Raw genomic sequence first — 6000 nt, forward strand, 5'->3', positions numbered from 1 at the left:
GCTTCGGCGGCCCAAGGTTCGCAGGTTCAAATCCTGGGTGGGGACTGATGCACCACTCCTCCAGCCATGCTGTGGCAACGTCCCACATACAAAATGGAGTAAGATGGGCACAGATGTTAGCTCAGGGCCAGTCTTCCTCACCCAAAAAAAAGAATAGACATTTTCCTCTCATTACACTTTTAGCTGCTTGTTACTACTTTATAAAAAAGCTATTGATTTTTTTCAGGATTTATTTTGTACTCAGCTATCTTAATTAACTCAATTAATTTTTCAATTGACTCTTAGCTATGGTCTATCTGGAACAGCAAGCATTTATATATTTCTTATCATGTGCCAGTCACTATTCTTTGTTCTTTATCTTTACAACACCTCTATGAGGTGAGTACCACCTTTAGCCCATAAAACAGAAGAATAAAGTGATGTTAAGTATTCTACCCAAGTTCAACAGCTAGTAAGTGATGAAATGCTGATTTGAACCTAGATAGGGGGGCTCTTAAATCATTACACTGCAAAATTTGATTATGTTATCTCCCTCTTTCCAATTTTTTTTCTTACCTTATTGCAATGGTTAAAACGAAGTATGCAAAGTTATCTTCATTCTCTCATTTCTTCTACAACCTGCCCCCTCTCCATTAAGGAGATAGACCTATTAAGCATATCATAAAAGCTAAGGTCTAAAGCAGCTCTATACTAACTTGGCATGTGCTCTTGGGCAAGGGCTTAATAATTCTAAGCCTCAACTTTCTCATCAATGAAGTGGTAATAAACACTTCATTTATTTTTTTTTTTACCTCTCAGAATTACTGTGAGATTTAAATATAACCATTTTTATAAACTGCTTCAAGACCTAGCAGAGATATCATTATTACTACAATTTCACACCCAGAATATTTCTATTTCAGGGGCCTGTCTGATTGACTTGAACATCCTCAAGCCATCCAGTTGCCTAGAAATTTGTTATTACACACACATGTACAAACCACCACCCACCACAACCATTGTCACTTGTCATTCTCCAAAGAACCATTCTTGTCCTGCATCCTTGTTGCAGAGACTTCTAGTTGCCTACCCATTATCCAATATTCTCTCTTTCTTTATCAATAGAACCTCTATATTGATGGATGGGGCAATGTGTGCAATTATAAAAAACACATTTCCAAACCTCCTTTGCAGCTAAGGTTAGCCAGTGAAACACACACAGAAGGTGGATGACCCAGCAGAGAAGTAGGTCTTTGTGCACTATAATTATGCCCATACCACTGGTGAAAAAAACTGAGGCTCAGAGAGGTAGTACAGCTTGCCCCAAAACTTGCAGTCTCTGTGACTGCAAAGATGATGTTCTTTCACTGCACTATGCTGCCTTTATAAAGCTCTCATTCCACTATTCTGGTCTCTTCATTTCCTTTATTATCTTAGTTAAACATGCCGAGGGAAATGGCTCAAGGTGTTATCTGGATCCATCAAATAACGTGGAATTTACAATGGCCTTTCAGAGACCAAGCCTTGAATTATAGTATGACCCCAAAGAGTGGCTTGAAGAGTCAGAATTCAAACAAGTCAGAGGAATCTAGAACAGTACCACAGGCGACTGGGGATTTTGACAGTGGTGACAAAAATTCTAGCAACTGCCACTTGTACCACCATCTAGCCCCTCCTCATAAGGTAGGCATGCATCTTGTTTGTGTCTTAGGTCCTGGCTTTGCCTAGTGCCCCACTTCCTCCTCCTTTGCACGTGCTCAGAGAGGACCTGAGTCTGAGATCCTGCAAGATTGACAGGGACATCCTCAAAGCAAACTGCAATACCATGAAAAGTACACATCTCAAGCGAATTCCTGTCCTCCAGTGCCAGAGCTAGAGGGTTCTGGGTTAATGTTCCAGGGTTAAAAATTCTTCCCTTTTGGAAGGTGATTTGAACTTGAAGGAGGAAAATCACAACATAAAATACCATGAAAACAAGACATATGTTATAAATCTTATACTCTGTTATAGAAGGATGCTGAGTAGATGCTCTTCGAATACTTATGAACAAGCTCGGTGTGCATGCATGATTCAGGATGGGGAATACTTAACATTGGCAAACTTTATTTTCACAGGCTCGTGACATTCCTAGCAACAGCTTCAATTTTACCGACATTTCCAAAGTTGTTTTCAAAGAGAAGTTAGCCTTTGAAATCTGTACAAACCTTGTAGATGTTTTAACTTAAAGTATGCAAGCATAATTAAATATATGATCATTGTATTAAGTATTTCCTCTGCTTTAACATATTAATAAAGATTCAACATTGTAACTATACAGCAGGTAGGAAACTCTGAGGAGATACTTTGGAATAATCCTGGCAAGTGCCACATCAAAACCATACATCCTGCATCTACCCATTAAAGAGAGGGGAAAACTGAGAAATAGTGGCAGCATTTGCTCCAGAGTCTCAGAATGAGACAATAGTGGATTTAGACAATATTTAAATGAAGCCACTAAAGGAGAAGAATAACAAAAAAACACAAGTAACAGCAAACCATTCATGGAACCTTCATCATCAAATATTTCATGAGTGAGATTCTCAGCAGTGGTGAAGAGCCTGCCTCATCAGCAGGAAAGGTTCAGAACCTTGGAGAACAGGAAACAGCATAATTTGGGTCTACACAGCATCCATATTTCTTTCTAGGGGGTTTTCCCATAGCAACTGATTTCTTCTCAGAATTTGTAAGAGGTAGCTAGCTCTGGCACCAGACTCATCAGAGAAGATGACAAGTGTCTTTCTCACTTTGATTCATAAGAAATCTCAGGATCCCTATTTATTCTACTTGTAAAATGTATCACATAAATTTTAATACAAAGATCAAAAAATATGTCTTGCCAATGTGAATTTTTCTTAAGGATTTTTGTTCAGAACTCGCAAAGTAAATACATCTCTTCCAAAATATCTAATCTGGCATTCTGGGTTAACAACAATAACAAAAATTAACTTCAGAAGGAGCATTTAAATACCAAAAACCAACATAAATGTGAGGTATGAAACACTACCCCAAATTACAAAGATCCCGGTTAAAGAAATAATATGCCACCAGTTCGGAGATTCTAAGAGTAGAATCCCTCCCTCACTTTGAAAGAAGCTTGCTTGGAGCCTTGCACATGGTAGAAACTCAAAACTCTTTGCTAAAGCCATGAGTGCTGTTTAAAGGAAATCTGGAAGATCACAGTTCACAGTTTGAAACAGAATAGCAATTCCCAGAAACTGTGTTTCCAAGTTCTTATTATATCTGAATATATCCCAATATCTAATGCCAAGTGTTAGATGATCTCCAAGGCAGTGGCTATCAGATTTCAGCTGCTGGAGGGCTTGTTAAAACACATATTCCTGGGCCTCTTTCCCAGAGATTCTGGTACAGCAGGTGTAAGGTGAAGCCCAGGAATTTGCGTTTCTAACAAGGTTCCAGGGAATGGCGATGCTGCTAGTCATTGAACCGTATTTTGGATAGCACTGCTCTTAAGGTCCTTTCCAACTCTAAGAGTCTAACCTTTAAGAACCTTGTCTCAACCATTTGCAAAATTCCTTAGAGTCCAGGATTTTAGGGCATCCTACCGGTGCAAAATCACCGGAAAGGGAACATCCTACTGGCACCTGCATATCTGCTCTCAGCGCCCTCCTCAGCCCGCCTCAGCCCCCAAGCCCCCAAGCCCCCGCACTTTACACTCACCGAACTTTGCACCCTGGAGACCGCCCCCAGCTCTCCGGAGAGCTCCGCTAACCGCGCGCCTCTCGGCGCCCGCGGCACGGCTGGCGGGAGCGCGGGCAGCCCGGGTCCCCGCTGCACAGCGCAGGTGGGCACCGAGCGAGCGCCGCGTGCCCTGGGCGGCTCTTTTAAGCTGGCGCTGACCCTTGGCCTTGGCTTGCCTCTCCCCTGCGGGCTGAGACTTTTAACTGTTTGCAGGTTTTTATGTGCGTGTTCAGAAACGCTCCAGCTGCCTGTTGGCTTCATCCACAGCGGCTCGCAGCCGGTTTCGGGGAAGCTGCGGGCTGCCAAAAGAATTGCAGAAGGCAGAGTTTCTCAGAAGCCGAGGGCAACGTTTATCTGTCTGCCGGCTGCTGAGCCGAGGTCACTGCTGCTCCTTGGACTGAGGACTCTCCATTTAGCTCTAAGGGTTTACTCAGCAGTTTCCTCAGAGTCGGCCTGCGGAGAACCAGAGGAAATTCCCAAAGAGGGGCAATGTCCTGGGGGAGAGAGAGCGAGTACCTATGCTAAGAGTAGGTAGCAGTTCTCTCCAGCAGCTTCCAGAAAGGGCAGGGTTGACAAATAGAGCAGGCAACAAAAGTGAAGATGTGGTTTAGCACGTAGATCACGATGGAGAACTTAGAAAGCGTTGCCTATTCTCAGATGAATGGCTTATTTTTTATGTATGTTTGTTTTTCATGGACAGGAGATTTTATATGTAAACATGTTCCCAGCTTGTGCGGTTGAATTGGGTCTGTCACTGCACCGTTTCAGCTCCTTCAGGCTGTCGGTGAAGAGAAGCTGAAACGACTTACACTGATGGAAGTTTATTAAAAGGCAGAGAGGAAACAAGGATGGGAGCTCCTCCTGGCCCAGCAAAGACCTCTGGTGCGCCAGGCCTCTTGATTCTGGTACTGCTTCCGAAGAAGTTAATTAGGAAGTTGCCACGTATGTCTCAGAAGGAATAGGGTTGAAAGGATGGAGAGAAGGAAGTTGAATGAGGGCTGTCAGGACTTTTTCCTTGTATTATTATTTTTTTAACAAAGAGAACACAAATATGTGTAAACTAATGACTAGTTTTCTATTTGTTTTTTATTAAGAAAGGGGAAAATGGTTTTCCTCAGAAGACAGTGTGTTTGCTCTAAGCCAAGGGTGTCCTGGACTTCTGGAATCCACTTAGTACAGTCAGGATTACGGGGTGTTCTGCGCAGAACGTCCTGAAATCTTGGATTTGAATAGAGTTCTGTTCAATTTTGGGAGGAGGTCCCAGCCTGCACCACAGGGGTCAGAGCCCTGCAACCTGCCCCAGCTGGCTCTTCAATCCTCAGGTTTCTCTTTTGTGTGTAGGTTGGGGGTGGAGAGGTGTGCTGTGAGAGTTCACTGTCCCTGGTGCCGCCCACCAGAGCTGTCCTGACTGTCCAACATCACCCTCCTCAACAGTCCCCCAAGAGGTGTAACGAGGACCACCAACACAACCCAATAAAAGCAGAATGGTGGGGGGAGATGGAGGCCATGCTCTTTAAAGGTACATCACCACCCAGCATTGTTTCTAGAATGTAATCAGGAAAAAAACTCAGGATGCCAAAGAATGGTTTCTCTGGTTGAGATGCACTCCTCACCCACCCCAAGACTCGTCCTTTAGTATCAGTGAGCCTCAGATCCTGTCCGGGCCTTAACGGAGAATCTGCGTTTGGCCATAAGGGTGAACCGTAGAGAGTGATGTCGAGGGCTGGAAGGTCAGGAACCTGGATTCTTGGGGACAAAATCTACTTCCAGCTCACATTCATGCCTGGCACCCCACGGAAGCTTTGCTCATGCTGTGTCCTTACACCCTCAGTGTGCAAAGATTTATTAACTGGGATGTTATTCCCCGACCAAAAGTAAAATCCCAAGGGAGGAAAGGAGATCTATTTCACTTCAGGAGAAGGGTGGGGTCCTTTCTTCACCATCAGTGAAGTAGTATTCAAACGGCGTTGGAGTCCAAAGGAAGTTGGCTTTTTTGAGTAAACTTTTCTGGAAAATATTATTGTAGGAATGTTTTTACTTACAATACAATTACAATTTAGGTTTCATAATCCCAATATGATGTAAAAGTGGCTTTGGGGATCTACCACCTTTTCCACAGAATTCAACATTTCCTTTTCCTTTCTTCTGCTTCTAAAATTGAAACAAGTTTTTTTTCTAAAGAAATTATAATGCAAAATTTGTCCTCTATTGAGAATTATATTTATTCTACTACAAATACATTAATCTAATTTAATTTGTTTCAAAAAGTAGGAGTTTTAAGCT

At 42.8% G+C, this 6000-nt stretch overlaps 1 protein-coding gene across 1 annotated transcript in view; it reads right to left on the reverse strand.

Moving 5' to 3' along the window:
• Window positions 1-4123, reverse strand: part of COL6A5 (collagen type VI alpha 5 chain) — a 114470-nt gene extending 110347 nt beyond the window's left edge. Inside the window, exon 1 of the mRNA XM_014789693.2 lies at window positions 3697-4123. The gene's annotated coding sequence lies outside the window, so the exon portion shown is untranslated. The remainder of the gene's footprint in view (window positions 1-3696) is intronic.
• Window positions 4124-6000: the final 1877 nt, after the last annotated feature.

The sequence above is a fragment of the Ceratotherium simum genome, chromosome 5 (assembly GCF_057802395.1).
Source record: "Ceratotherium simum simum isolate JZ-2026a chromosome 5, ASM5780239v1, whole genome shotgun sequence".
NCBI lineage: Eukaryota > Metazoa > Chordata > Mammalia > Perissodactyla > Rhinocerotidae > Ceratotherium > Ceratotherium simum.